Below are 11704 nucleotides of genomic sequence, written 5' to 3'. Positions count from 1 at the left end.
CATCCTGATGTTACTAACAGAAAAGAATGTTATAATGGTAAACCAACTTATCTTTACTAGTCCTATACAGCTTGCCATCTCTCCTATAATTCTAAGACCAAGCCAACATTTTTTAAATTAAGAGCTCTCACTTTCACCTACTCAAGGACATAATTCCAACAAAAGTACCATAATGTTTCATGATGGTTAATTGTTTGTGTCAACTTGATTAGATAATGAAGTCTAATTGTTAGGCCATACACTGACCTACATGTTGCTAGAGAGGTATTTTGTACATGAAATTAGCATCTATAATTAGTTAAGTAAAATAGATTTTCCTTGATAATGTGGGTGGGCCTCATCCAATCAGTTGGAGCCCTTAAGAGCAAGAAACTGGGCGGGCCGCGGTGGCTCAGCGGGCAAGAGTGCTTGCCTGCCGTGCCGGAGGACCCCGGTTCGATTCCCGGCCCCAGCCCATGTAAAAAACAAACAAACAAACAAAATATAATAAAACAAGAAAATGTTTAAAAATGTTTCCCTTCCTTCCTTCCATCCTTCCTTCCTTCTCTGTCTTTCCTTCCTTTAAAAAAAAAAAAAAAAAAAGAGCAAGAAACTGAGATTTCCATGTTTCAGAAGAAATTCTGCATCAAGACTGCATCTTCTAGTCCTGTCTCAGCCTCCAGTCTGCCAGCTTCCTCTAATAAGTTAAGACTCAAGACTTCAACCCAAACCATTACTGATATTTCCAGCCTACAGATCTATCCTTTAAAATTCATACTTCACCAGCCCCCACTATCACATGAGCCAATTACTTAAAATAAATATCTCAATATATATAGCCATGCCACAGAGATATCATGGGTTCAATTTTAGCCATTGCAAAAAAGTGAGTCACACAAATTTTTTGGTTTCTCTGTGCATATAAAAGTTATGGTTATACTATATTCTGGTCTATTAAGTGTATAATAGCATTATATCCAGAAAACACTGTATATGCCTTAATTAAAAATACTTGATTGATAAAACATAGTAGCCATCTTCTAAGTCTTCAGTGGGTCATAATCTTTTTGCTAGTAGAGGTTCTTGTCTTTTTTTTTTTTAACATGGGCAGGCACCTGGAATCGAACCCAGGTCCTCTGATATGGCAGGCAAGCATTCTTGCCTGCTGAGCCACCGTGGCCCAGAGGTTCTTATCTTGATGTTGATGGCTACTGACTGATCAGGGTGGTGGTTGCTGAAGGTTGGGGTGGCTGTGGCAAGGTCTTAAAATAAGACAACAGTGAAGTTTCCCAGATTAATTGACTCTTCCTTCATGATGTAATGCTGTTTGATAGTATTTTATCATGGAAGAATTTGATATCATTTCAACAATTTTCATAGCATCTTCAACAAGAGTAGTTTCCATCTCAAGAAGAATCACTTTCTTTACTCATTCATAAGAAGTACACCTTATTTTGGTTTGGCAGTTGCTGCCAGAATGCAATAGACAAGAAATGGATTGGCTTTTAAAAAGAGAATTTATTAAATTACAACTTTACAGTTCTAAGGCCATATGAATGCCCAAACTAAGGCATCAAAAGAAATAAACCTTAACGCAAGAAAGGCTGATGGTCCTGGTCCCACTGCTTCCAGCTTCTGATGCAAGTAGTTTCCTCTCTAAGCCTCTGTGGGGCTTCACCTAGCTCCTTGGGGACACAAGTCTGGGTTTTGGTTTGCTTAGCATCTCATGGAAAGTCACATGGTGATGTCTGCTGGGCTCTGCATCTCCAAACATCTGTGTCCAGGCATCTGTTCTCTCTGTCAGCACTCCAAGCATCTTCAATTCTCTGTCTCTGTCAGGTCTGGGCTTTCTCCAAAATATTTCCTTTCTTAAAGGACTCCAGTAAGCTAATTAAGACTCACCTGGAATGTACAGAGTCACATTTCAATCTAATCAAAAGGCCACACCCCAAATTGGGTGTACCACATCTCTATGGTGGTAATCTAATCAAAAGTTCATGCACATAATTGAGTGGGTCAACCTCCATGGAAACAATCCAATCAAAGGTTCTCATCCTAAGCAATAGATCTGGCTCCACAAGACTGGATTGGGAAAAGGGCATGGCTTTTATAGGGTACCTAATAATTTCAAACTAGCACACATCTACCTCATCCATGAAAGTTTTACTATGAGATTGCAACAATTCAGTCACATCTTCAAGCTCTACATATAATTCTATTTCTCTTGCTATTTCTACCACCTCTCCATTTACTACCTCTTTTGAGCTCCTCAAAGTCATCCATGAGGGCTGGAAACAATTTCTTCTAAACTTCTGTTCATATTGTTATTTTTACTTCCCCCTATGAATCAAATATGTTTTTAATGGTGTCTGGAGTGGTGAATCCTTTCCAGAAGGTTTTCAATTGAATTTGCTCAAATCCATCTAAGGAATCACTACCTATGGCAGCTATGGCCTTACAAATGCATTTCTTAAAGAATGAGACCTAAGAATCAAAGTATCCTTGATCCATGGGCTACAGAATGAATGTTGTATCAGCAGGGATGAAACAACATACATTTCCATCAGAGCTCTTGGGTGACCAGGTGCTTTCTCAATGAGTGTAATTCTTGAAAGAAATCTTTCTTTCAATAAGCAGTCCTCAAGAGTGGACTTAAAATTTTCACTAGACCATGTTGGAAGCAGATGTGACATAATCCAGGCTTTGTTGTTTCAATTATAGGGCATAGGCATAGTAGATTTAGCTTAATTCTTAAATTAAGAATTCTTAATTCTTAGGATTTCCTGAACAGAAAATAAGCACTGGCTTCACCTGGAAGTCAGCGGTGGCATTAGCCCCTAACAAAGAGTCAGCCTGTCTTTTGAAACTTTAAAGCCAGATATTGACTTTTGCTTTCTCACTATGCAAATCCTAGATAGCATCTTCTTCCAGATTAATGCTGTTTCATCTACATTGAAAAATTTGTTTTTTTTTTTTCACATGGGCAGGTACCAGGAATCAAACCCAGGTCTCCGGCATAGCAGGTGAAAACTCTGTCTGCTGAGCCACCATGGCCTGCCCAATTTGTTGTTTTAGTGTAGTCACCTTCATTAATTATTTCAGGTAGGTCTTCTGGACAACTTGCTGCAGCTTCTACATCAGCACTTGCTGCTTTACCTTGAACTTTTATTATGGAGACAGCTTGTTTCCTTAAACCTTATGAACCAACTTCCACTAGCTTTAAAATTTACTACTGCAGCTTCCTCACCTCTATTACTCTTCATAGAATTGCAAGAGTTGGGGGCTTGCTCTGAATTAGGTTTTGACTTAAGGGATTGTTGTGGCTTGTTTTATTTTCTATCCAGAAAACTAAAACTTTCTCCATATCAGCTGTAAGTCTGCTTCACTTACTTATCATTCATGTGTTCACTAGAGTAGCCCTTTTTCATTTCTTTCAAAAACTTTTCCTTTGCACTTACAACTTGGCTAACTCTTTGATGCAAGAGGCCTAGGTCTGGCCTATCTCAGCTTTTGCCATGCCTTCCTCACTAAGTTTAATCATCTTTAGCTTTTGGTTTAAAGTGAGAGATGTGAGACTCTTCCTTTCCCTTGAATAGTTAGAGGCCATTATAGGGTTATTAATTTGCCTAATTTCAATAGTTGTGTTTCAGGGAAGATAAAGACTTCAGGAGAAAAAGAGAGAGGAATGGCCAGTGGGTAGAGCTGTCAGAATATACTCAGCACTTATTAAGTTTGCCATTTTATATGTGAGTGGTTTATGGCATCCCAAAACAATTACAATAGTGTTTCAGTTTGCTAAAGCTACCAAAATGCATCATACCAGAAATGGGATGGCTTTTTCAAAGTGGACATATTAGGTTACAAATTTATAGTTCTAAGGTCATGAAATGTCCAAATTAAGACATCAAGGGGGAGATACTTTCTTTCAGGAAAGGCTGCTGGGATCCAGGTTTCCTGTGTCACATGGGAAGGCACATGGTGATGCATCTGCTCGTCCTTCTTTCCTGGGCTCTAGCTTCCAAATGGCTTTCTCCATTTTTCTGGGCCCTTCACCCCCATGTTCTGATTTCAATGGATCTCTCCAAAATGTCTCTGAGTTCCTGTGGGCTTTTACTATCTTATTTCCTCTCACAAAGGACTCAGTAAAAGATTAAGATCCATCTTGGATGGGTGGGCCATATCTCCATGGAAACAACCTAATCAGAAGGTCCCACTCAACAATAGGTCTGCCCCCACAAGGATGACTAAAAGAACAAAGGCTTTTCTAGGGTACATAACAGATTCAAACCAACACAGATAGTAATATCAAAGATCACTGATCAATCACCATAACAAACATAATAATAACGAAAATTTTAAAATAGTATGAGAATTACCAAAATGTGACAGAGAGACACAGTGAGCACATGTTTTTGGTAAAAACGGTGCCAACAGACTTGCTTGAGGCAGGGTTGCCACAAACCTTCAATTTGTAAAAACTGCAATATTTATGTGCAGTGAAATGAAGTGCAATAAAACGAAGTTTGTCTCCCTGGAGAACCCTGACTAAAACTGATTTTGGTATCAGAAGTGATTCTAGAGGAACAGAATCCTAAACATAGCTCTGGGATTTGGGAAACTGGTTCCTTAATTTGATTGTATTTAAAAACATTGATGACACTATATCCAGTGGTTAAAAAAGGAACTTATAGTCCATGTGTGATGTGCAAAAAAAAAACAGCACTGGATACTTCTAAAGAAATATTTGTGCAAGATTCAGAGTGACCATGTTTTTATTTGAATATTTGGGTCAAATTTACAAGTATAGTGAAAGTGTTTGCTCCTAAATGCACTGGAGCAAATAGAGAAAGAAGAAGATGTGGTAAGGGCTTCAAATTCCCATACTTAGGACAGTTTACAGACCCAGAAATGCTGGCCTCAAAGGGAAGCTGGGGATCCTGGAGGATGGACCAGAAATTTATACCATAAATTTTTCTCTCAGCCTACTCCAAAATGACCAATGGCCTTTTCACAGGGTGACTGTGCATTGGGGAAAAGTCAATAAAAAGGCATTGGGAGAATTAATTGATGCTAGCTCTAAAATGACAGTAGTTCCAGGAGACCCAAAGTGTCACTGTGGCCCAGGTGTAAGAGCAGAGAAAAGTAGGGGCTTATGGAAGTCAAGTGAACAATGGAGTTTTAGCTCAGGTTCATTTGACAGTGGGTTCAATAGGTCCCTGAACTGTTGTATACATAGCCATACTTATGCTCCTAGGCCTTAGGCTTCAGATTCTTCTCGACCAAACTAGGCCTCAGTTAACTTCCTCTTTTAGAAACGGCCCCAGCTTTTAGCTATCTGCCCAGCAGCCTATGACAAGTATATCACCCCACATGCTAGCTAATCATGCTAATATAACCATATGTATAAACCCCGCACCCCAATCAGAAAGAAAACACATATCCTACCCTACCAATCACTATTAAACACCATCCCTTCTCCCAGTTATTTCCACCCTCTCCTTATCGCAATATAAACCCTTGTACTTCCACAAATAAACGTCCTGGTGTGCAGACTTGCTATCTCCTCCTGGTCCCGTGGTCGTCATTTTCTCTCGTCGACTGCGTGCGCTCCGAAACCACTTCGAGCCCCCCGGAGGCGACTGATCATCGCCACCCCCCCTCTTCGCTGGCGCGGAGACCCCTCGAGACCGGGACTTAGCAAACCCTGGCCTCCCCAGGCAGGCGGAGCGCGAGAAAACTCGGCTGCCGACCCCGCACTGAACCAATCCTCTGGCTTTCCTGGTTCCAGAATGCATAATTGGAATAGACATACTCAGCAACTGGGAGAACCAGCTTGTTCATTCTCCTTCCAGTGGATTGTAGGCTAATACAGTGAAAGGTCAAGTGGAAAACATTAGAACTGCATCTACCTGGAAAACATAATAAACCAAAAGCATTACAGCATCCCTAGAGGAAGTGTAAAGTTTAGTGCCACCATTAAGGATTTGAAGGTTGCAGAGGCAGTGGTTCTCACCTCATCCTCATCCAACTTGCCTATTTGGACTGCACAGAAAACAGATGAATCTTGAAGAATGACAGTGGATTATCATAATCTTAACCAGGTGGTGACTCCAATTGGAACTGCTGTTCCAGATAATGGTATTATTCCTTGAGCAAATTAACAATCCCCTAGTAACTGGTATGTAGCTATAATTTCTCAAGAACACCTGGTAAAGAACACCAGAATTTGACTTTAGCTGGAAACTCAGCAGTACACCTTCTCTGTCCTACACCAGGAGTATATCAACTCTCTGGTCCTATGTCGTAATCTGGTCTGCAAGAACCTTAATCAATATTCCCTTCCACAAAACATCACACTGGTCCATTACATTAACATTATGTTGATTGAATTAGTGAGCATGAAGCAGCAAATACTCTGGACTTACTGATAAGGTATTTACATTTCAGAGGGTGGGAAATAAATCTAACAAAAATTCAGTATTCTCTATTTCTGCAAAATTTCTAGGAATCTGATGGTTTGGGGCATTTCAGGGTGTCCTTTCTAAGGTGAAGATAAGCTGTTGCATCTGGTCCCTCCTATAACTAAAAAAGAGTCACAATGCTTGTGGAGCCCCTTTGAATTTTAGAGGCAATGTATTCTTCCCGTGGGAATGGTATTCAAGCTCATTTACTGAGTAATCTGAAAAGCCGATGTTATCGAATACAGGCCAAAGCAAAAGAAGGCTCTACAAGAAGTCCAGGGTATAATGGAGGCTGTTCAGCTACTTGGGCTATTTGATTCAGCAGATCCAATGATACTTGAAGGTAGAGATGTAATGGAAGATAGAGATGGTGATTGGAGCTCTTGGCAGACCCCATTAGGTGAATCATGGGGCAAACCCTCCAGATCTTTAAGCAAAGCTCTGCACCTTCTGTGGGTAACTACTTTCCTTTTTAAGAAACAACTTCTGGCCTGCTACTGGGCATTGGTAGTGATGGAACCCTTACTTTGAACCACCAAGTTAACATGAAAACTGTGCTGTCCATCACAAACTGGATGTTATCTGACCTATAAAACCATAAATTTAGGCATGCACAGCCATACTCCAACATCAAATGGAAGTGGTATATATAAGATTGGGCTTAAGAAGACCATGAAGGAACAAGTTAAATGAAGAAGTGCCCCAAACTCCCACTTCTGCCACAATACCCTTTCTCTCACAGGCCATACCACTAATCATTTAGGGAGTTTACTACAATCAGCTGACTGAAGAAAAGAAAACTTAGGCCTGGTATAGAGATGGCTCTGTGTGATATTCAGGCACCATGAGAAAGTGGACAGCTACAATATTACAGCCTCTTTTGGGACATCTCTGTACAGGGTTGAAGGGAAATCCTCCCGGTGAGCGGAACTTTAAGAAATGCACACGATTGTTCATTTTTGCTTGGAAAGAGAAATAGCCAGATGTGTCATTCTGTACTGATTTGTGGGCTGCAGCCAATGGTTTGGATAGATGGTTAGGGATTTTTAAGGAATATAATTGGAAAATTGGTGACAAGAAGTTCTGGGGAAGAGCTATGTAGATAGTACTTTCTGAATGAACAAAGCATAAGATATTTGGGACCTACGTGAATGTTCACCAAAGATAAGCACAGCAGAGGAGGATTGTAAAGATCAGGTGAGTAAGATGAGCTTTCCTGTGGATACCAAACTCTTTCCCCAGGTGCTCCAGTTATTGCCCAAGGTGACCATGGTCGTTATGCATGGGATCAGCAGTATGCAATTCTACTCGATAAGGCTACAGCTGAGTGTCCAATCTTCCAGTAGCAAAGAGTAATACTGAGTGCTTGATATGGAGCCATTCCCCGAGGTGATCAGCCAGCTATGCAGCAGGAAGTTAATTACATTACACTGCTTCCATCATAGAAGGGGTGGCATTTTCTTCCCACTGGAATCAACACTTTGGGTATAGATTTCCCTTCCCTGAATACAATGCATCTACTGAAATTGCCATACTTGGGCCTACAAAATACCTTATTCATGTTGTGGTATTCCATATGGCATTGCTTCTGATCAGGGAAATAAATCCATTTATAGCAACTGACATGTGGAAATGGGCCCAAGCTTATGGAATTCATTGGTCTTACAATGTTTCCCATCATCCAGAAGTCACTGGGTTCATAGAATGGTGGAATCACCTATTGAAGACTCAATTACAGTGACAGCTAGGTGGCAATACCTTGCAGGGCTGGGATACTATTCTATAAGAGGCTGTATATGCTGTAAATCAGAATTCAATCTATGATACTATTTCTCCCATAGCTAGGGTTCATGGGTCCAGGAATCAAGGGCTGGAAATGGGAGTTGTACCATTCACATGGATTGTTCCTAGTGATCCACTAACAAAATTTTTGCTCTTTGTCCCCATGACCTTATTCTCTGTTGGTCTTAGTTTCATAGAGAAGAATGTTTCCATCAGGAGACATACCAATGGTTCCATTGAACTGGAAGTTAAGACTCTCACCCACTACTTTGGGCTCCTCATACCTCTAAATCAATAGGTAAAGAAGGGAATTACTGTGTTGGAATGATTGATCCTGGTTACTAAGGGAAAATTTTGAGTACTGCTACAAAACGGAGATAAGGAAGAATACTTCTGAAATATAGGAGATCACTTAGGGTGTATCTTAGTACTACCATGCCCTGTGATTAAAGTCAATGGGAAACTACAGAAACCCAATTAGTACAGGGGTACTAAAGACCCAGACCTTTCAGAAACACAACTACCTGAGGTGCTCAGTGAGGGTAAAGGTAATATGGAATGTGTAGTGAAGGAAGGTAGTTAATTATACATAACACCTATGACCATGTGACCTGTTGTAGAAATGAGAACTTTGTTATCAGCATTTATTCCTTATTTTATTGGGAATATGTTTGTGGGTGTATACAAATACAGGTATATATATATAAAAATATGTATATATGTATATGCATGTGAATATATATAAAGCTAATATCTTTAATTTCTTTGCATATTATCCCCATAATGTAAAATAAGTTGTTTTAATTTTACATCATAGTATTTTAGTAGGAAAAGAAGAGTGAACATAATCTAAGGGCCACATCCTTTTCTGGGGAAAGGGAATACAGTGTGGGTTTAAGTTGTACACAGGATAGTTGTGTCATGTTAAGTGGAAGTATGACTTTGTTATTATCTTTATTTGAAGATTAATTATGGTGTAAGGAGATATGTATAGGTACCAAGTAGATAAGGGTTAAACTGTGATGGTTAAAATTCTGTGGCAGTTTGGTTAGATTATGGTATCTAGTTGCTTTGTTTGATTTTGTTCTACATGTTTCTGTAGAGATATTTCATAGATGGTGTGGTAGTTAGATTCAGTTGTCAACTTGGCCAGGTGAAGACACCTAGTTCTGTTGCTGTGGACATGAGCCAATAGTATGTGAACTTCATTTGTTGCTGATTAAATCCATAGTAGGTTAGGAGGGGTGCCTGCTGCAATTAATGATGTTTGACTTAATTGGCTGGTGCTTAAATGAGAGAGCTCAATGTAGCACAGCCCAAGCAGCTCAGCATACCTTATCTCAGCACTCAGAGCTCAGCCCAGGCCTTTGGAGGTACAGAAAGAAATCACCCAGGGGAAAGTTGTTGGAACCCAGAGGCCTGGAGAGAAGGCCAGCAGAGACCACCCTGTGCCTTCCCACATAAGAAAGAACCTCAGTTTAAAATTAGCTGCCTTTCCTTTGAAGAACTAATGAAATAAATCCCCTTTCATTAAAAGCCAATCTGTCTCTTGTGTGTTGCATTCCGGCAGCTAGCAAACTAGAACAGATGGTATTAGCATCCACAATCAGGTGACCTTAAGTAAGGGAGGTATTCTCTAGAATGTAGTGGGCCTCTTCCCATCATTTGAAGGCCTTAACAGCAAGAACTGAGGGTTCCATAATTCATAAGAAATTCTGTCTCAAGCTATGCCCTCTACTCCTCTCTGAACCTCAAGTCTGCCAGCTTCCCCAGGAAATCTAGACTCAGGACATTAACATGATTAATACTGGAATTTCTGGCTGTTGTTCTGCCCTACAGAATTAGACTTCCCAGCTCCAACAACTGCATGTGCCAATTCCTTAAAGACACTCTCGCAAGTTATGTATGCATATTGATTCTTCTTTCTGCTCTTCAGACTAAATGATTTCAGTTTTCGTATCCTCAACTTCACTGGTTCTTTCCTCTGCCAGCTCCAATATGCTGTTGAGTAACTCTAACACATTTGTAATTTCTATTACTGTGGTCTTCTTATCTGCTTGCTTCCTTTTCATAATTTCTCCCTATTGTTGCTCGTTTGTGCTCATCCGTTATTTTCCTTGATATCCTTTAATTCTTTTTCTGTATTTTCCTTTAGCTCTTTGAAAAGATTTAGGACCTTTTTTTTTAAGTCTAGGTCTGGTCCTCTCCTTTGATGGTTTTCATACTTTGATCTTCTTTGCCTAGGCTATAGCTTCCTGTTTCCCTGTATGTTTTGTAATCTTTTGATATTTTAATGTGTGATCACTGAAATTCAGATTCTGTGGCATCTATTCTTTAAGCTTTTATACAGGCTTGATTTTGATCAAATTTTCTTTGAGTGCCAGGGCCAACAAAAAAAAAAAAAAGGGAAAACACCTTCCCCAGTCTTTTGAGATTGACCTTTCTTAGTTCAGAACTGGCCAGTTACTGCAGTTCTTTAATAGTCTTCTGGAGCTTTACGAAAGATGTTTCTGCCAGTTCTTGCTCATTGTTCAAGGCTTCTTTGGAAGGTTGGAGAATTGAAGCATTTTATGCTGCCATCTTGATCAAGATGGGCCTCCTTTATTTTTTAATCAAGTTAGACTATATAGTAAAATATTTATTCCTCCTTCTATGTTTGCGTGGTAGACAATCTTTTTACAGAAAATAGCTCAGATGACTATTTTGCCAAAATTTCTGAATAACATTCACTTTTTCTGAAATTTAGTTTTTTCTTTCTTCCGTTGCTTATGCCTTCCCCCCCCCCCGCCCCCGCTCCTCTTGCCCTTTGTCTGATTATATTGTCATTTTCTGTGGTAGTTAGATTCAGTTTTCAACTTGGCCAGGTAAATGTGCCTAGTTCTGTTGCTGTGGACATGAGCCAATGGTACATGAACCTCATCTGTTGCTCATTACATCTGCAGTCGGCTAGGAGGTGTGCCTGCTGTAATGAATGCTGTTTGATCTAATTGGCTGGTGCTTAAATGAGAGAGCTCAACACAGCACAGCCCAAGCAGCTCAGCATACCTCATCTTGGCACTCACAGCTCAGTTTAGGCTACTGGAGATGCAGAAAGGAATCACCCAGGGAAAGATGTTGGAACCCAGAGGCCTGGAGAAAAGGCCAGCAGAGATTGCCTTGTGCCTTCCCATGTAGGAAAGAACCTTAGTCAAAAGTTAGCTGCCTTTCCTCTGAAGAACTATACATTAACTAAATAAATCCCCTTTTATTGAACGCCAATCCATCTCTGGTGCGTTGCATTCCAGCAGCTAGCAAACTACAACATTTTCCATACAAAGAGAGTGTGCTAATAACATCTAGAAACAAAAGTCCAATTTACTTTATATAATATCTAAGTGCTTGCTAAAGAATAAAATTATCTTGGAGTGTGGAAATGTACAGAAATCTGGAAAGAAAATTATCAACAAGAAAAGAATTAACCTATGTTAGGAAGAAAGAAAGGT

Source organism: Tamandua tetradactyla, chromosome 8 (assembly GCF_023851605.1).
Source record: "Tamandua tetradactyla isolate mTamTet1 chromosome 8, mTamTet1.pri, whole genome shotgun sequence".
In the NCBI taxonomy this organism is placed as follows: Eukaryota; Metazoa; Chordata; class Mammalia; order Pilosa; family Myrmecophagidae; genus Tamandua; species Tamandua tetradactyla.
This window is presented reverse-complemented; position numbering follows the sequence as displayed.